This window comes from Paramisgurnus dabryanus, chromosome 13 (genome assembly GCF_030506205.2).
Source record: "Paramisgurnus dabryanus chromosome 13, PD_genome_1.1, whole genome shotgun sequence".
Lineage (NCBI taxonomy): Eukaryota > Metazoa > Chordata > Actinopteri > Cypriniformes > Cobitidae > Paramisgurnus > Paramisgurnus dabryanus.
In genome coordinates this window covers 38,361,954-38,382,458 of record NC_133349.1, presented here as the reverse complement: position 1 = coordinate 38,382,458, position 20,505 = coordinate 38,361,954, and the positions used below count along the sequence as shown (strand labels likewise).

Sequence of the window (20,505 nt, the reverse complement as noted above, 5' to 3'; positions counted from 1 at the left end):
GAGGCCGATTGGAATGTTAAAAACACCTGAAAACTTTTTTTCACTACCCTTCATACTACAGCTGTCGAAAAACCACAGCAACGTCGACAGACCTGGAGGCATAGCTGTACTTGTTTAACTCACAACGACAACGGGTAAGTCATTGAGCCCTGTGTTTTTATTTATCCACGTTCTAAAATTGCTATGCTTTCGTTGTTTCTTGATTGCTCTGTACATTTATTTGTTTCTATTCCACGTAAAGTTACTTTGTAATAACGAAACCATATATTTGAATGCGCAATTTAAATCCATTTGATTTAAATTGTTTCACATATTTCACTCTACACGGTTCAACCGGGCTGGAAACGGAATAAAAATAGGGTAGATCTCGAAGAATGTTTGGTCTCAGACGTGGCTTCGTGCGCTTTCCACCTGGTCACACACAGTAATGAAATGTTAGTCGGATGGCCTTCGGGGGCGCCGTCGATGTGATCGGTCACAGGAAGATGCGGCCGTCTGGCCTCAAAGGGTGTCGCTCATACTTACCTGGCAGGGGAGACACCATGATCATGAAGGTGGTTCACCCAGGGCGAGGCTCAGCCATTGCACTCCGGTTGTGCTGACCCTTTGCGAATTCCCCAAATGTGGGAATCTCGACTGCAAAATTTCTGATAGTGGGGGACTGCGTTCGCGCTCTCCCCTGACCTTTGTGTTAAAAATAGATTCTTTTGTCCAAGAGACGTCTAACCACGGCCCAAGAATACATTAGTCATCAAAAAAGCGGCTATTTAACGACTACATAATTTCTAATAGACAGCGAATATGTGTCTAGGCTAAAACAAGGCTTAATTTGGGCTGTCAGTGAAAATCTAATAGACGTTTGACCATTCCAAAAGAATAGACTAGCCATTCAATAGAACCACAATCAAACGGCTACATGTCTAAGAGACAGTCAACAAAATAATGCTTAGATGATTCTTTTCCTTCCAATATAAGAGGTTCTCGGGAATGGCAATCATCCAAACTAATAAATTATAAAGGCTTTTAGAAGAAAATGACAACAGTTAAACAACATAGACAGCGTTGGGCAATACAAAATGCTAATAAATACAAGACAAATTGAAATATTGTACATCCATGTACATTAAACAAGCCAACAAATCTGCCAATGGGCTACGACAATTTTTCTTGAATTAAGTGTTTATATCTAGATTTGTTTCTTACCCCTTTGGCAGAGTTATTTGCTTGTTTTAAGCCCAAATTCGCTTAAATTTTGAGTTTTTTTCTCCCTAAAGGCTAGGCTTATTTTCTTAGGGCATTTTGCTCATCAAAAAATGCATCTTATTTTAAGACTTTCTAGATATTTGTACAGTGAAAACAGTTCGAAATAACAAGTAAGAAATGATTTTTGCAATGTATTCATTCATTCGCTACCCTTCATACTACAGCTGTCGAAAAACCACAGCAACGTCGACAGACCTGGAAGCGTAGCTGTATTTGTTTAACTCACAAAGACAACGGGTAAAGTATTTTCTTGATTACCTAAATGACTTGCTGTAAGAAAATAAGTTTAGGTTTAAGGGGGGGGAAATACAGTTTAAAGGGATATTTCAATTTATGATGATAATTCTGTCATCATTTACTCATGCATACAGGCTTACAACAACACGAGGATTAGTTTTTTTCTGAGTAACACAAAAGAAGGTATTTTGAGGAATGATGGTAAACCCACAGCAGATAGTCACCATTGACTTCCATAGTAGGAATAAAAAAAATATGATGGAATTTATTAGGTACCATCAACCGTGTGCTAACCATCACTTTGCAAAATATTTTCTTCATCATTTATCACGATACTTCCAAAATATTTTTTCCTACTAAGTCAATATTTCATTATTTGCTTTACAAGCTTAAAAATGATGGTGACATGATTCCATGGTAATCACAAACAGTTAAACAAGTAAAATAATCACCATTACTTTTAAAAGCATTTTGAAAATTGCTTGCTTATGCTGGGAGTAAAGGTATTTCACGCAGTGCGCATCCTCTTTAAAAGGTAATGTATGCTTCTTTTAAAGCTGACACATTTGCCACATTAAAATAACAGAAATGTGTACTGTTTAAACTTTTTGGAGCCGGTGTGTCTGTGTTCTTGGGGCACACATCTACATGTAAAAGCAGAATTGCTTATTATTCTTCTCTATTTCTTGTATAGGTCAATTATGAGTGAAGAACCGTTCACCAAATGAAGACCGCAGCCAGGTGACGGGATTCTGTGGTAATCGCAAACAGGTAAACCAGTAAAATAATCATCATTTATTGTTAAAATAATTTTGAAAATTGAAGTTCTGTGTGTTCTTATTGTACTTTATTTATTTCTGCAGGTAAGCACCATACCGTAAGCTTCATTCCCTTTATAACAGGTAAGGTTCATACTGTTTTATTCTTTTGTACTGTTTTATTCGTACTGTTTTAAATCATTCAGTAAATGCAAAGTTAAACTGATGTGTTTTTAATCTAGATTTAAAAGTGTCTACTGTTGAAGCACATCTGATCTCTTCTGAAAGCTGATAATAACTAAATGCTTATGCACCTTGTTTTGAGTGAACCCTTGTTTTTTCTAAATGACCTGATCCTATTGATCCGAGTAATCGGTTTCATATTCGATTAGCATATCTGTCATGTATTTCGGCCCGTAGCCATGAAGTGGTTTTTAAACAAGTAACAGTACTTTTTTTAATCCATTGTCCATTGCAATAATCGGCCCTGCTGGTGATGAAAGCATGAACAAGTTTCTCTAAGTCCTGTCTTGAGATAAAACCTCCAATTCTGGCAGTATTTCTGAGATGGTAGTAAAAGCAGAATTCCTTATTATTTTTCTCTATCTCAGGCTCTATGGCATATATGTCATGATTTTATTTGTCTATTTATATGTCTATTTACAAGGACTGCCTTGGCCAAATGTTATTGTTAATAAATATTGAAGCAGTTATTTAACATATTTCCTTTGAGTAGTGATTTGTGTAATGATCCATATATCTATTTTTATCTTAGGAATGTGATTTTAAAGCACATATTTGTTATTGTATGACACCTCTCATGTTATGAAAGTAAAAAATAAATGTATTTTCTGATGTCTTGCATTTCTGTTTTTAAACTGTTAATCCTTATCAAGTGCTATACATTAGAAAGTGGATAAATAACAAAAATGTCACTCCTGACAGCTGATAAATTAATCGTTCTTTATAGCACCACTGAGGTGAGCACTTTTCAAGGCAAGATTCTTTATAGAACCGTATAAAAAGGTTCTATATAGTACCAAAAAAACGGGTTCTGCTATGGTTACAAGCTGAAGAACCCTTATTTGTTACTATTTAGGAGCATTTGTCTTTAGAGTGTTGCGTAGGTTCGAAACTTTCAAACTTTTAACCAAAAAAAAAAAAGGGTCACACGGTTTTATTTGTGGTGTGGACATGAACACGCTGCAGGCATTGAAATGTAATTTGTAATTTATTGTCTCATTTCATATTTAACAAATAGGAAGCAAAGTGCTATTCAATCAGTTTAACTAAACAACTGGTGTTCCTCAATTTTGGGGCCTATTTTGTTCAGAATATCAGTTTTGTTCAGTTTTGTATGTGCATGCAAAAAGCATTCAGCGAGCAAATTAACTGAAGCTTTACCTTCGTGTTTCTTTTTGTATGAGTGATAACTGTTTCTGTATGTATTTGTATGGTTTTTTTACAAGTATAGAGTGAAATGCACACGGTGAGTAATGAACGCAGACCTTCAGTGCCGGACCTCTGACCCGCTAACCTCCATCCCGACAGCCAGCGCCTTCTCCGGATGCCATTGCGGTATAGCTTCTCGGCTTTTTGGGTAAGATCGAGTGGACACCGGGGACTACACGTTTAAATGGATTTTTGACCTTCGGCTATGGAAGCGAGGCTTGCTCCGTCCACTCCGTGCATCGACTCTGGCGTTTTCCGGGGACAAATAAGGTGAGTTTAAAACCAGAGTTTGCTTCTTTTGTGCGTGGTTGCCAGTTTGTTTGCCAATCCGTGGTCCATAATAAGTTCCGCTTCGTGGTTTCTCCATCGCTCAGTACTTTTCTGTGTTTCTATTTTACGTAAAGCTAACACCAAAACGATTGTGGAAAGCGCTATATAGATTGTTCTCAAAGAAAAAACGAGAAACAAACCCATGATGAATATGGGTCAAATTATCTAGGCGGAGCACTTCGTTCAAAGAAAAACGCAACAGAATTGTTTGCGTTGAACAAAGACAATGGTGCGTGCAGACATCGAATGTGTATTGTGGATAAAAAATGGCCAGTGGGGTGGGACAATTTTTCTTGAATTAAGTGTTTATGGGAAAAGTTCACAAATTTTTTCTTACCCTGTAGGCAGATTTATTTGCTTGTTTTAAGCATAAAATAACAGGAGAAGAAATTGTGTAGGGGGAGCAGAGGGGTTTTTTTTTCGTTCAAAGAAAAGCAGCGTGGCACGAATGAATGTTTGGCTGAAATGCTATCGTAATTTCCCCCTTAATTTACCTTACAAACATGAAACCAGAGAGAAGGGCCAGTTGGCATCGAATTGCACCTTGTATTCGGTGATTGATTGAGGAAAAATATGCGTATGTGTATATATACACTTGCTTTGTTGAACAGAGACAATGGCCGCGTGCTCCAGCGTCACCTATATGCCTATTTCACAAAATGGCGCCTTTGACCGGAAGTAGGGAAAACATCGTTCAGGTTGCACCACTACGATGGCCACTCAATATAGTATGGACTGACAGCTGCTTTGTTTTCTCCTACACATGAATTTACTTGTAAAAATAACAATAACATATATTGTCGATTGGTGTTATATTATTTTTTTAGCATTTCGTATTATCAAAATATATCATATGTTAGACAGCTGTCAATTTTAAATAAAATAACGAGACATACATAACTATTCGTGTCTGCTCCCGTTTATTGTAATGAGTCTGCGCATTTGGAGAAATACTTAGACATTTTACTTCTTATTTCTTTAGACTGAATAATTATTTCTTATTAATTCCAAAGTATGAGACCCGATGATCTAATCGTGGTGTATGTGCTATTCCTCGTTTGTTTGCCTGCATCCATTGCTTTACGGCTTGCTTGTTGCGTTGAAATGCACATTTGATTTCTTTACCAGCATTGGATTTAGACCATTCAATGAGAAGAGTTAACAGCGTTTATTATGATTGATAAGCCCTCAACGGAGAATGAAGTCTGCATACATTAAAAGCCTTATTTTGTTTTTATCGTGTGCCTTCCAAAATGTATGCGACGAAACTTAAATCACGCAAAAAATGAATGGTAACTAGACGTGCTTGTTGTGTGCAGGGAGTGCATTTATTTGTAAACTTTTGCTAAATCAAAATGGTTTATTTGTATTTGCTTTTTACCTGGGTTTTATCAGGTTCGCAGTCGGGACATTTTTAATCCATAGTGTATGGAGTTATCTAGTAGAAAATGATCTGCTGTTTTTTGGTAGAATGTTGTGTGAGTTAAAGAAACGAGGAATAAAACACACACCGCGATTAAAAAAATCAGATCGCATACTTTGTAATTAAAAATAAATAATAATTAATTTCAAAGAAATAAGAAGTAAAATGTGTAAGTATTCCTCAAAATGTGCTTTGGACTAAGTCCCCCGTCATCACAGCAAACGGGAGCAGACCCGAATAGGTATGTCTAGTTATTTTATTAAAAATTTCCAGCCGTCTGTAAATTCATGTTTGAAAGAAAAAAGTAAATGAATATCTTACTTACTGTTTTTGTCTTGTTTTCTTGTGAATATCTGACAATTCTTAAATGGAGATACATTTACTTGGTAAGCAAAGTGGCTTAAGATATTATGTATTGTAATAGAAAATTGTTATAAAAGCGTTTTGTGTTTGCTGGGAATTCACAGCCATATAATTAATTATAATAACGCACTTTTTGTTTATAAACATGTTAAAAAATACATTAACACAGAATAATGTGGCAACAAATCAAACGTGCATTTAAATGCAACAAGCAAAAATAAATAAATAAAGCAAATGCACGGAAAAGAAACGAGGAATAAAACAAACACCGCGATTAAAAAATCAGATCGTATACTTTGTAATAATTGAAATAAATTATAAAAATCAACAGGTTTATATTTAAAACAAGTAAAAAATATCTGCCAGCGGGGTAAGAAAAATAAACTTAATTCTAGTTTCAACTTAATTCAATAATAAACTCAATTTAGGTTTATTTTTCTTACCCCACTGGCAGATATTTTTACTTGTTTTAAGCCTTAATCTATTACATTTTAGAATTTATTTCAGTAAACAAGACTTAAATTCTAAGCCACTTTGCTTATTAAGTAAATGTATCTTGATTTAAGAATTATTTTTAACTCGAAAACATGAATAAAATACTAAGTAAACGAACAGATTGGGATGTTCAAAACACTTAAACATTTTTTTTCACTCTACCCTTCATATTACAGCTGTCGAAAAACCACAGCAACGTTGACAGACCTGGAAGCCATGATATATTAGCAGTTTTTAAAATAAGTTAAATCTAGAATCCTTATTGGTTTTAGATACTTAAAAGCAATGAATGATCTTCTTTCTTTTGAATTGATTTGGTATTATGGAGGAGCTCTGTGTCTGGTTATTGAAGATGATTTGGTCTTTGCTCCTATGTTGGCTTATTTTTTGTTATTTCCGTTACTATATATATATATTTTTTTCCCCTTTGTTTTTTCTTACTTGAGGTTATGAAAATGTTTTAATTTGTAATAAAGGTTTTTTGAAAATTCTAAATTCTCTCTCTCTCTCTCATGAGCGTGGATCAGTTCCTGCATCAAGGAAAAAATGCGCATCCTGGTAAATTTCAGAAGTTAGACGACTGAGCTGCAGCGGACAGCGTAAGATTTATGAAAACACATTTGAGAAGAAAGGCAAAGCATGTTTCACAGTTAATCCAAGACCATAATGACAATTTTGCGCTCTGTTTCCCGAAGCTCGTGGAGGCGTGGAGCAGCATACACAGTTAAGGTATGTGCGATCTACCGGCATTACCTTTACGATCGACGTATTGGATCTGCAAGCTGCAAGCAAATTAACTGAAGCTTTACTTCATGTTTCTGTTTGGTTAAGCGATGACTGCTTTTTCCCAACAGTTTGTGTGTGTGTTTTCTGCATGGGTTTAGAAAACATGAACTTCTGATCTGCTAGCTCAACGTTCTACCTCTGGGTTATACAATGAGAACGTATAGAGTTAAATGCCCGCTAGCCTCCACCCCAAAAGCCAGCGCCTTCGCCGGCTCCCCCTTTGGCTGCGTCTATTCCGGTATCGCTTCTCGGCCTTTTGGCTAAGATCAAGTGTAGTATCTGTTCTTATCAGTTTAATGTCTGATACGTCTCCTATCCGGGGACTATATGTTAAATGGATTTTTGACCTTCGGAAATGGAAGCGGAGCTTGCTCCTTCCACTCCATGCATCAACATGGTATTGCAGTGTTTCCATGAATGGTGCGCTCCCCTTCTCGGGGACAAATAAGTCAAGTATAAAAAAAGAATTAGCTTCTTCTGTGCGTGAATGACGGTGTTTTTTCTAATCCGTGTGTTTTAAAATTGCTGTGTTTTCGTTGGCTTTATTGGTTTAACGAAAAGCTTGCGTGGAAATGAACACGCTGATAAAGAAATGTTTTTGTAATGTATTAAATTATTTTCTTTACAAGTTTGTGGTGGTGATCCGAGGACGAATTAAACATCCTCGACACAGCTGAAGGTGCAACAAAAGCGAAAGAGGCCGATTGGAATGTTAAAAACACCTGAAAACTTTTTTTTCACTACCCTTCATACTACAGCTGTCGAAAAACCACAGCAACGTCGACAGACCTGGAGGCATAGCTGTACTTGTTTAACTCACAACGACAACGGGTAAGTCATTGAGCCCTGTGTTTTTATTTATCCACGTTCTAAAATTGCTATGCTTTCGTTGTTTCTTGATTGCTCTGTACATTTATTTGTTTCTATTCCACGTAAAGTTACTTTGTAATAACGAAACCATATATTTGAATGCGCAATTTAAATCCATTTGATTTAAATTGTTTCACATATTTCACTCTACACGGTTCAACCGGGCTGGAAACGGAATAAAAATAGGGTAGATCTCGAAGAATGTTTGGTCTCAGACGTGGCTTCGTGCGCTTTCCACCTGGTCACACACAGTAATGAAATGTTAGTCGGATGGCCTTCGGGGGCGCCGTCGATGTGATCGGTCACAGGAAGATGCGGCCGTCTGGCCTCAAAGGGTGTCGCTCATACTTACCTGGCAGGGGAGACACCATGATCATGAAGGTGGTTCACCCAGGGCGAGGCTCAGCCATTGCACTCCGGTTGTGCTGACCCTTTGCGAATTCCCCAAATGTGGGAATCTCGACTGCAAAATTTCTGATAGTGGGGGACTGCGTTCGCGCTCTCCCCTGACCTTTGTGTTAAAAATAGATTCTTTTGTCCAAGAGACGTCTAACCACGGCCCAAGAATACATTAGTCATCAAAAAAGCGGCTATTTAACGACTACATAATTTCTAATAGACAGCGAATATGTGTCTAGGCTAAAACAAGGCTTAATTTGGGCTGTGAGTGAAAATCTAATAGACGTTTGACCATTCCAAAAGAATAGACTAGCCATTAAATAGAACCACAATCAAACAGCTACATGTCTAAGAGACAGTCAACAAAATAATGCTTAGATGATTCTTTTCCTTCCAATATAAGAGGTTCTCGGGAATGGCAATCATCCAAACTAATAAATTATAAAGGCTTTTATAAGAAAATGACAACAGTTAAACAACATAGACAGCGTTGGGCAATACAAAATGCTAATAAATACAAGACAAATTGAAATATTGTACATCCATGTACATTAAACAAGCCAACAAATCTGCCAATGGGCTACGACAATTTTTCTTGAATTAAGTGTTTATATCTAGATTTGTTTCTTACCCCTTTGGCAGATTTATTTGCTTGTTTTAAGCCCAAATTCGCTTAAATTTTGAGTTTTTTTTCTCCCTAAAGGCTAGGCTTATTTTCTTAGGGCATTTTGCTCATCAAAAAATGCATCTTATTTTAAGACTTTCTAGATATTTGTACAGTGAAAACAGTTCGAAATAACAAGTAAGAAATGATTTTTTGCAATGTATTCATTCATTCGCTACCCTTCATACTACAGCTGTCGAAAAACCACAGCAACGTCGACAGACCTGGAAGCGTAGCTGTATTTGTTTAACTCACAAAGACAACGGGTAAAGTATTTTCTTGATTACCTAAATGACTTGGTGTAAGAAAATAAGTTTAGGTTTAAGGGGGGGAAATACAGTTTAAAGGGATATTTCAATTTATGATGATAATTCTGTCATCATTTACTCATGCATACAGGCTTACAACAACACGAGGATTAGTTTTTTTCTGAGTAACACAAAAGAAGGTATTTTGAGGAATGATGGTAAACCCACAGCAGATAGTCACCATTGACTTCCATAGTAGGAATAAAAAAAATATGATGGAATTTATTAGGTACCATCAACCGTGTGCTAACCATCACTTTGCAAAATATTTTCTTCATCATTTATCACGATACTTCCAAAATATTTTTTCCTACTAAGTCAATATTTCATTATTTGCTTTACAAGCTTAAAAATGATGGTGACATGATTCCATGGTAATCACAAACAGTTAAACAAGTAAAATAATCACCATTACTTTTAAAAGCATTTTGAAAATTGCTTGCTTATGCTGGGAGTAAAGGTATTTCACGCAGTGCGCATCCTCTTTAAAAGGTAATGTATGCTTCTTTTAAAGCTGACACATTTGCCACATTAAAATAACAGAAATGTGTACTGTTTAAACTTTTTGGAGCCGGTGTGTCTGTGTTCTTGGGGCACACATCTACATGTAAAAGCAGAATTGCTTATTATTCTTCTCTATTTCTTGTATAGGTCAATTATGAGTGAAGAACCGTTCACCAAATGAAGACCGCAGCCAGGTGACGGGATTCTGTGGTAATCGCAAACAGGTAAACCAGTAAAATAATCATCATTTATTGTTAAAATAATTTTGAAAATTGAAGTTCTGTGTGTTCTTATTGTACTTTATTTATTTCTGCAGGTAAGCACCATACCGTAAGCTTCATTCCCTTTATAACAGGTAAGGTTCATACTGTTTTATTCTTTTGTACTGTTTTATTCGTACTGTTTTAAATCATTCAGTAAATGCAAAGTTAAACTGATGTGTTTTTAATCTAGATTTAAAAGTGTCTACTGTTGAAGCACATCTGATCTCTTCTGAAAGCTGATAATAACTAAATGCTGATGCACCTTGTTTTGAGTGAACCCTTGTTTTTTCTAAATGACCTGATCCTATTGATCCGAGTAATCGGTTTCATATTCGATTAGCATATCTGTCATGTATTTCGGCCCGTAGCCATGAAGTGGTTTTTAAACAAGTAACAGTACTTTTTTTAATCCATTGTCCATTGCAATAATCGGCCCTGCTGGTGATGAAAGCATGAACAAGTTTCTCTAAGTCCTGTCTTGAGACAAAACCTCCAATTCTGGCAATATTTCTGAGATGGTAGTAAAAGCAGAATTCCTTATTATTTTTCTCTTTCTCAGGCTCTATGGCATATATGTCATGATTTTATTTGTCTATTTATATGTCTATTTACAAGGACTGCCTTGGCCAAATGTTATTGTTAATTAATATTGAAGCAGTTATTTAACATATTTCCTTTGAGTAGTGATTTGTGTAATGATCCATATATCTATTTTTATGTATATTTTTAACTAAGGAATGTGATTTTAAAGCACATATTTGTTATTGTATGACACCTCTCATGTTATGAAAGTAAAAAATAAATGTATTTTCTGATGTCTTGCATTTCTGTTTTTAAACTGTTAATCCTTATCAAGTGCTATACATTAGAAAGTTGATAAATAACAAAAATGTCACTCCTGACAGCTGATAAATTAATCGTTCTTTATAGCACCACTGAGGTGAGCACTTTTCAAGGCAAGATTCTTTATAGAACCGTATAAAAAGGTTCTATATAGTACCAAAAAAACGGGTTCTGCTATGGTTACAAGCTGAAGAACTCTTATTTGTTACTATTTAGGAGCATTTGTCTTTAGAGTGTTGCGTAGGTTCGAAACTTTCAAACTTTTAACCAAAAAAAAAAAGGGTCACACGGTTTTATTTGTGGTGTGGACATGAACACGCTGCAGGCATTGAAATGTAATTTGTAATTTATTGTCTCATTTCGTATTTAACAAATAGGAAGCAAAGTGCTATTCAATCAGTTTAACTAAACAACTGGTGTTCCTCAATTTTGGGGCCTATTTTGTTCAGTATATCAGTTTTGTTCAGTTTTGTATGTGCATGCAAAAAGCATTCAGCGAGCAAATTAACTGAAGCTTTACCTTCGTGTTTCTTTTTGTATGAGTGATAACTGTTTCTGTATGTATTTGTATGGTTTTTTTACAAGTATAGAGTGAAATGCACACGGTGAGTAATGAACGCAGACCTTCAGTGCTGGACCTCTGACCCGCTAACCTCCATCCCGACAGCCAGCGCCTTCTCCGGATGCCATTGCGGTATAGCTTCTCGGCTTTTTGGGTAAGATCGAGTGGACACCGGGGACTACACGTTTAAATGGATTTTTGACCTTCGGCTATGGAAGCGAGGCTTGCTCCGTCCACTCCGTGCATCGACTCTGGCGTTTTCCGGGGACAAATAAGGTGAGTTTAAAACCAGAGTTTGCTTCTTTTGTGCGTGGTTGCCAGTTTGTTTGCCAATCCGTGGTCCATAATAAGTTCCGCTTCGTGGTTTCTCCATCGCTCAGTACTTTTCTGTGTTTCTATTTTACGTAAAGCTAACACCAAAACGATTGTGGAAAGCGCTATATAGATTGTTCTCAAAGAAAAAACGAGAAACAAACCCATGTGAATATGGGTCAAATTATCTAGGCGGAGCACTTCGTTCAAAGAAAAACGCAACAGAATTGTTTGCGTTGAACAAAGACAATGGTGCGTGCAGACATCGAATGTGTATTGTGGATAAAAAATGGCCAGTGGGGTGGGACAATTTTTCTTGAATTAAGTGTTTATGGGAAAAGTTCACAAATTTTTTCTTACCCTGTAGGCAGATTTATTTGCTTGTTTTAAGCATAAAATAACAGGAGAAGAAATTGTGTAGGGGGAGCAGAGGGGTTTTTTTTTCGTTCAAAGAAAAGCAGCGTGGCACGAATGAATGTTTGGCTGAAATGCTATCGTAATTTCCCCCTTAATTTTCCTTACAAACATGAAACCAGAGAGAAGGGCCAGTTGGCATCGAATTGCACCTTGTATTCGGTGATTGATTGAGGAAAAATATGCGTATGTGTATATATACACTTGCTTTGTTGAACAGAGACAATGGCCGCGTGCTCCAGCGTCACCTATATGCCTATTTCACAAAATGGCGCCTTTGACCGGAAGTAGGGAAAACATCGTTCAGGTTGCACCACTACGATGGCCACTCAATATAGTATGGACTGACAGCTGCTTTGTTTTCTCCTACACATGATATTACTTGTAAAAATAACAATAACATATATTGTCGATTGGTGTTATATTATTTTTTTAGCATTTCGTATTATCAAAATATATCATATGTTAGACAGCTGTCAATTTTAAATAAAATAACGAGACATACATAACTATTCGTGTCTGCTCCCGTTTATTGTAATGAGTCTGCACATTTGGAGAAATACTTAGACATTTTACTTCTTATTTCTTTAGACTGAATAATTATTTCTTATTAATTCCAAAGTATGAGACCCGATGATCTAATCGTGGTGTATGTGCTATTCCTCGTTTGTTTGCCTGCATCCATTGCTTTACGGCTTGCTTGTTGCGTTGAAATGCACATTTGATTTCTTTACCAGCATTGGATTTAGACCATTCAACGAGAAGAGTTAACAGCGTTTATTATGATTGATAAGCCCTCAACGGAGAATGAAGTCTGCATACATTAAAAGCCTTATTTTGTTTTTATCGTGTGCCTTCCAAAATGTATGCGACGAAACTTAAATCACGCAAAAAATGAATGGTAACTAGACGTGCTTGTTGTGTGCAGGGAGTGCATTTATTTGTAAACTTTTGCTAAATCAAAATGGTTTATTTGTATTTGCTTTTTACCTGGGTTTTATCAGGTTCGCAGTCGGGACATTTTTAATCCATAGTGTATGGAGTTATCTAGTAGAAAATGATCTGCTGTTTTTTGGTAGAATGTTGTGTGAGCTAAAGAAACGAGGAATAAAACACACACCGCGATTAAAAAAATCAGATCGCATACTTTGTAATTAAAAATAAATAATAATTAATTTCAAAGAAATAAGAAGTAAAATGTGTAAGTATTCCTCAAAATGTGCTTTGGACTAAGTCCCCCGTCATCACAGCAAACGGGAGCAGACCCGAATAGGTATGTCTAGTTATTTTATTAAAAATTTCCAGCCGTCTGTAAATTCATGTTTGAAAGAAAAAAGTAAATGAATATCTTACTTACTGTTTTTGTCTTGTTTTCTTGTGAATATCTGACAATTCTTAAATGGAGATACATTTACTTGGTAAGCAAAGTGGCTTAAGATATTATGTATTGTAATAGAAAATTGTTATAAAAGCGTTTTGTGTTTGCTGGGAATTCACAGCCATATAATTAATTATAATAACGCACTTTTTGTTTATAAACATGTTAAAAAATACATTAACACAGAATAATGTGGCAACAAATCAAACGTGCATTTAAATGCAACAAGCAAAAATAAATAAATAAAGCAAATGCACGGAAAAGAAACGAGGAATAAAACAAACACCGCGATTAAAAAATCAGATCGTATACTTTGTAATAATTGAAATAAATTATAAAAATCAACAGGTTTATATTTAAAACAAGTAAAAAATATCTGCCAGCGGGGTAAGAAAAATAAACTTAATTCTAGTTTCAACTTAATTCATTAATAAACTCAATTTAGGTTTATTTTTCTTACCCCACTGGCAGATATTTTTACTTGTTTTAAGCCTTAACCTATTACATTTTAGAATTTATTTCAGTAAACAAGACTTAAATTCTAAGCCACTTTGCTTATTAAGTAAATGTATCTTGATTTAAGAATTATTTTTTAACTCGAAAACATGAATAAAATACTAAGTAAACGAACAGATTGGGATGTTCAAAACACTTAAACATTTTTTTTTCACTCTACCCTTCATATTACAGCTGTCGAAAAACCACAGCAACGTTGACAGACCTGGAAGCCATGATATATTAGCAGTTTTTAAAATAAGTTCAATCTAGAATCCTTATTGGTTTTAGATACTTAAAAGCAATGAATGATCTTCTTTCTTTTGAATTGATTTGGTATTATGGAGGAGCTCTGTGTCTGGTTATTGAAGATGATTTGGTCTTTGCTCCTATGTTGGCTTATTTTTTGTTATTTCCGTTACTATATATATATATATTTTTTCCCCTTTGTTTTTTCTGATTTGAGGTTATGAAAATGTTTTAATTTGTAATAAAGGTTTTTTGAAAATTCTAAACTCTCTCTCTCTCTCTCATGAGCGTGGATCAGTTCCTGCATCAAGGAAAAAATGCGCATCCTGGTGAATTTCAGAAGTTAGACGACTGAGCTGCAGCGGACAGCGTAAGATTTATGAAAACACATTTGAGAAGAAAGGCAAAGCATGTTTCACAGTTAATCCAAGACCATAATGACAATTTTGCGCTCTGTTTCCCGAAGCTCGTGGAGGCGTGGAGCAGCATACACAGTTAAGGTATGTGCGATCTACCGGCATTACCTTTACGATCGACGTATTGGATCTGCAAGCTGCAAGAAAATTAACTGAAGCTTTACTTCATGTTTCTGTTTGGTTAAGCGATGACTGCTTTTTCCCAACAGTTTGTGTGTGTGTTTTCTGCATGGGTTTAGAAAACATGAACTTCTGATCTGCTAGCTCAACGTTCTACCTCTGGGTTATACAATGAGAACGTATAGAGTTAAATGCCCGCTAGCCTCCACCCCAAAAGCCAGCGCCTTCGCCGGCTCCCCCTTTGGCTGCGTCTATTCCGGTATCGCTTCTCGGCCTTTTGGCTAAGATCAAGTGTAGTATCTGTTCTTATCATTTTAGCAAACTTGACTTTTTTAGATAGAGATTTTAAAGTGTTAAATGTGTATGGTTTTACAGGTAAAAATGATAGGTATGAGCTTTTAGAGGAACTGCAGTCCCACATGCTTGGGAGGGCACCTTTAGTGGTTGGGGGGGATTTTAATTGTGTCTTAGCTAAGACAGACAGGAAGAGGGCAGGGGAAGATTTTAAGGTTGACAAGACGTCAGTTTTAATGCAAAGTTTGGTTAAGGATTTTAAATTAGTTGACTGTTTTAAGACTTTGCATCCAAGAGAGGCGGGCTACACCTGGGTCAGTGGTGATGGCACCAATGCCTCGCGCATCGACTACATCTTCGTGCGCGACTGTCCGCCAACTGATGCTAGATTAACACCCTTGTTTTTTACTGATCACGCTATGTTGTCTTGCACACTTTCCCTCACCAGCAACCTGACGATAGGGAGAGGGATCTGGAAACTGAATTGCTCCCTGTTGCAGAACGAGGAGATAGTTAGAGAATACAGGGAGCAATTCAGTCAATGGCAGACCCTCCAGGACTTTTTTGATTCACATGCACAGTGGTGGGAAATGGTGAAGCATCGGACAAAACTGTTTTTTAGACAGAAAGGGACGGAAAAAAAGAACAAAGAAAAGCGATGCATGTTGGGACTGCAAAAAAGACTACAAAAGTATTTTAAGTTAGTAAATGAGGGCTTTGATTTTAATGAAGAATTAAAAGAGGTTAAGAAGAAAATGGCTGAGATCGAAAAAGAAAGAAATAAAGGGGTGATTTTAAGGAGTCAAGAAAAAGATATAGAAGAAGGTGAAAAATGTACACGATACTTTTTTAAGAAAATTATAACAAACAAGGGGCTAATAGCTAAACTTAAAAATGGCGACAAGGAAGTCAGTAACACTGAAGGAATTTTAGAGGAAGTGGAAACATTTTATAAGGATTTATACAAAAAGAAAGAAGTAACTGATGAAGCAATAAGTAAAGTTCTGGAAAACTTAAATAAGAAAATTGATAATGAGTGTGATGTTTTAACCCAAGATTTTACTATTTTAGAGCTCACTAAAGGCATGAAGGATTTCAAAACAGGTAAGTCACCGGGAAGTGATGGCCTTCCGGTGGAGTTTTATGCAAAATTTTGGGACATTTTAGCACCAGAACTTTTAAAGGCTTTTAATGACTTTGACAGACTGGACCGACTCCCTGACAGTTTTAGAATAGGTATTGTTTCACTTCTACACAAAAAAGGGGATAAGACCGATTTGAAAACGTGGAGACCAATCAGCCTTTTAAACCTTGACTGTAAACTTTTTAGTAAGCTTTTAGCATCACGAATGTCTATGTTTTTAAAAGATGTGATCCACCCGGATCAAGCATGCGCTGTGCCCGGGAAGAGGATCACAGACAGCCTGATATTGATTAGAGACGTCATCTGTTTTGCGAGAGACAGAAACATTGGCCTAATAGTGTTAAATTTAGACTTTGAAAAAGCTTTTGACCGAGTCTCGCACCAGTACCTTTTGCAGGTACTGTGTAAAATGGGGTTCCCAGGGAGGTTCTTAGCATGGGTGGGATTGCTGTATAACGATATAACCAGCAAAATCCTTGTTAACGGGCATCTAACAAATGCTGTCAATATACACAGCGGCGTCCGTCAGGGCTGCCCGTTATCTCCGCTCCTGTATGTGGCTTGCATAGAGCCACTGGCACAGCTCTTGAGAAGGGACCAACGGATCGAAGGTTTTAAAGTACCAGGAATGGGAGGAGTGACAACAAAATGTGTGTTATATATGGATGACGTGACGATTTTAACTACTGACTTTTTATCTGTCCGGAGAGCTTTGGAGTTAACAGACTTTTATGGACAGGCCTCAGGCTCAATATTAAACAGGAACAAGTCTGAGGCCCAGCTCTTTGGACAGTTGGGTGATATAGACTTGGGAGGACTGGACGTGACACTCAGAAAAACGGACATAAAAATTTTAGGTGTAAAATTTGACAGTGAGGGTGGGGGAAGTGGTAACTGGAGTGGAATTTTAAGCAAAGTGAGACAGCGACTAGGACTGTGGGGACTGAGGACTTTGACTATGGAGGGAAAGATTTTAGTTTTTAAAGCTGTGATTTTACCCCTGTTTTTATTATTGTGTTCTGTTTTTAGCCCCCCCAGGTTCTTCATTTTAGCTGTAGAAAGAGCAGTTTTTTATTTCCTTTGGGGTTCTAAGTGGGAGAGGACACGAAGAGAAATCATCAAAAAGAGAAAGGAAAACGGAGGGAAAGGTCTTCCGGACCTCAGCTTGGTTTTAGGGAGTAAATTCACAGCATTACACATCAAGTACGCTACGGCCCCATCAAGTAGTGCGACCACAGCAATGGTTAAGTTTTGGATGGGGTCGTATTTACGCACTTTAAAAGTTTTAAAAGTAGATCTCAGAGCCCCAGTGTCTTTTAACTTGCCAAAAGAATATGGTTTTATTAAGAAATTTTTAAAGAAATATGATTGTGAAAACCAAAATTTGAACGTTTTAACTAATCATAAAAAAATAATCTCTGTTGTGCAGGATCGGGAGAAGGTGAGCCCAGTGTCAGGCCTAATGGAGAGCGAGGCAAAGACTGCGTGGAGGAACGCAGCCCACCCTGCCCTCCAGAACCGGCATAAGGACCTTTCGTGGATGGCGGCCCATGAGATCCTCCCGACCAGGACGGTTATGCACTCCAGGGGCATGTCCACCAACGCAAAATGCCCACGGCCTGGGTGTGATCAACAGGAGACCGTGCGGCATGTCCTCTGGGAGTGCGGCGCTGCACAGGACCAGTGGACCGCGACCGGCCCCCTAGTTTTCCCGTGCCTGCCAGCGGGTGGGGTCCAGATGGACTACAAACTCGCCGTCCTAGGGGTGGGCTGGAGCATGAAGGACTTAACAAAAAAACAGTTTACACAGCTCTGGCTCACCCTGAACGCTATAAAGCATGCAATCTGGACTGCCAGAAACCTGCTGGTGGGGAAACGGGTGACGGTGCCCCTCCACGCCACTGTAAGGACGGTCGAGTACATGCTGCAGGGGCACCGCACCTAATCATTCGGATGGGGGGGCCGGGGTTGCCACAGAGAGGGTCCTGGCCGCCACCGACCCTGGTCGCCCGTAGATGCACCCTCACCACCATTGGCTACGGGAACAGCGGGCCAGCGGGTGGGGATCTCCTCTGGGTCCCTGAAGCAGGGTCTGATGGCTTGAAACTGAGGGCCAGGGGTGGGCCGGAAGGGAAGGCTCACCTCCCCGGTCCAGTATAATAGAACACTGTTTTCACCCCATTTTATCTTGCTTTTACTGATTAGAGGCTTACAAATTACTGTTTTAAATGTTATTTTAACACTGTTTTTTATCCTGGTTCTTAAAACACACTGGAAGCACTTGCAAATAGCTAATGTTATTCTAAAAAATTAAGTATATTGAACTGTAGTTATTTTTAATGGTTTCAAAGATAACATAAATTGTATAGAGGTGCTTTTAAGTAGCATGTGGATATCTTATATTTTGTGTTTTAGAGTTTCAGGATTTGAATGGCGTTTTTAATCCTCATTAAAATTATGTTTTATTTCAGATCTATTTTTTTTTGGTTTTAGACCTGCATGTGCAGGGGTATAAAATGTTTTATGTAACCTGACTTGATTACAACATGTGCTGTTATTTATATGATGATCTTGTTTCAATAAACAAAAATAGAAAGGAAAAAATCTGTTCTTATCAGTTTAATGTCTGATACGTCTCCTATCCGGGGACTATATGTTAAATGGATTTTTGACCTTCGGAAATGGAAGCGGAGCTTGCTCCTTCCACTCCATGCATCAACATGGTATTGCAGTGTTTCCATGAATGGTGCGCTCCCCTTCTCGGGGACAAATAAGTCAAGTATAAAAAAAGAATTTGCTTCTTCTGTGCGTGAATGACGGTGTTTTTTCTAATCCGTGTGTTTTAAAATTGCTGTGTTTTCGTTGGCTTTATTGGTTTAACGAAAAGCTTGCGTGGAAATGAACACGCTGATAAAGAAATGTTTTTGTAATGTATTTAATTATTTTCTTTACAAGTTTGTGGTGGTGATCCGAGGACGAATTAAACATCCTCGACACAGCTGAAGGTGCAACAAAAGCGAAAGAGGCCGATTGGAATGTTAAAAACACCTGAAAACTTTTTTTCACTACCCTTCATACTACAGCTGTCGAAAAACCACAGCAACGTCGACAGACCTGGAGGCATAGCTGTACTTGTTTAACTCACAACGACAACGGGTAAGTCATTGAGCCCTGTGTTTTTATTTATCCACGTTCTAAAATTGCTATGCTTTCGTTGTTTCTTGATTGCTCTGTACATTTATTTGTTTCTATTCCACGTAAAGTTACTTTGTAATAACGAAACCATATATTTGAATGTGCAATTTAAATCCATTTGATTTAAATTGTTTCACATATTTCACTCTACACGGTTCAACCGGGCTGGAAACGGAATAAAAATAGGGTAGATCTCGAAGAATGTTTGGTCTCAGACGTGGCTTCGTGCGCTTTCCACCTGGTCACACACAGTAATGAAATGTTAGTCGGATGGCCTTCGGGGGCGCCGTCGATGTGATCGGTCACAGGGAGATGCGGCCGTCTGGCCTCAAAGGGTGTCGCTCATACTTACCTGGCAGGGGAGACACCATGATCATGAAGGTGGTTCACCCAGGGCGAGGCTCAGCCATTGCACTCCGGTTGTGCTGACCCTTTGCGAATTCCCCAAATGTGGGAATCTCGACTGCAAAATTTCTGATAGTGGGGGACTGCGTTCGCGCTCTCCCCTGACCTTTGTGTTAAAAATAGATTCTTTAATTTCAAAGAAATAAGAAGTAAAATGTGTAAGTATTCCTCAAAATGTGCTTTGGACTAAGTCCCCCGTCATCACAGCAAACGGGAGCAGACCCGAATAGGTATGTCTAGTTATTTTATTAAAAATTTCCAGCCGTCTGTAAATTCATGTTTGAAAGAAAAAAGTAAATGAATATCTTACTTACTGTTTTTGTCTTGTTTTCTTGTGAATATCTGACAATTCTTAAATGGAGATACATTTACTTGGTAAGCAAAGTGGCTTAAGATATTATGTATTGTAATAGAAAATTGTTATAAAAACGTTTTGTTTTTGCTGGGAATTCTTGTATATATTTCACAGCTATATAATTAATTATAATAACGCACTTTTTGTTGATAAACATGTTAAAAAATACATTAACACAGAATAATGTGGCAACAAATCAAATGTGCAT

At 37.4% G+C, this 20,505-nt stretch overlaps 1 long non-coding RNA gene, 5 other non-coding genes and 1 pseudogene across 6 annotated transcripts; all 7 read left to right on the top strand.

Annotated features, from left to right (window-relative positions):
* The first annotated feature begins 30 nt into the window (after positions 1 to 30).
* LOC135741723 (uncharacterized) lies at positions 31 to 3,974 on the top strand. The gene is made up of 3 exons (XR_010529570.2): positions 31 to 134; positions 2,195 to 2,271; positions 3,733 to 3,974. It is a non-coding gene; the product is annotated as an uncharacterized lncRNA (long non-coding RNA).
* Positions 518 to 682, top strand: LOC135742624 (U1 spliceosomal RNA). The gene has a single exon (XR_010530043.1). It is a non-coding gene; the product is annotated as a U1 spliceosomal RNA (small nuclear RNA).
* A 3,373-nt stretch (positions 3,975 to 7,347) lies between the features above and the next one.
* On the top strand, positions 7,348 to 7,538 carry LOC135742636 (U2 spliceosomal RNA). Its single transcript, XR_010530055.1, has one exon. It is a non-coding gene; the product is annotated as a U2 spliceosomal RNA (small nuclear RNA).
* A 783-nt stretch (positions 7,539 to 8,321) lies between these two features.
* LOC135742625 (U1 spliceosomal RNA) lies at positions 8,322 to 8,486 on the top strand. The gene has a single exon (XR_010530044.1). It is a non-coding gene; the product is annotated as a U1 spliceosomal RNA (small nuclear RNA).
* Positions 8,487 to 15,165: 6,679 nt separating this feature from the next.
* LOC135742646 (U2 spliceosomal RNA) lies at positions 15,166 to 15,344 on the top strand (annotated as a pseudogene).
* Positions 15,345 to 18,910: 3,566 nt separating this feature from the next.
* On the top strand, positions 18,911 to 19,099 carry LOC135742644 (U2 spliceosomal RNA). The gene has a single exon (XR_010530058.1). It is a non-coding gene; the product is annotated as a U2 spliceosomal RNA (small nuclear RNA).
* Positions 19,100 to 19,881: 782 nt separating this feature from the next.
* Positions 19,882 to 20,046, top strand: LOC135742627 (U1 spliceosomal RNA). The gene has a single exon (XR_010530046.1). It is a non-coding gene; the product is annotated as a U1 spliceosomal RNA (small nuclear RNA).
* Positions 20,047 to 20,505: the final 459 nt, after the last annotated feature.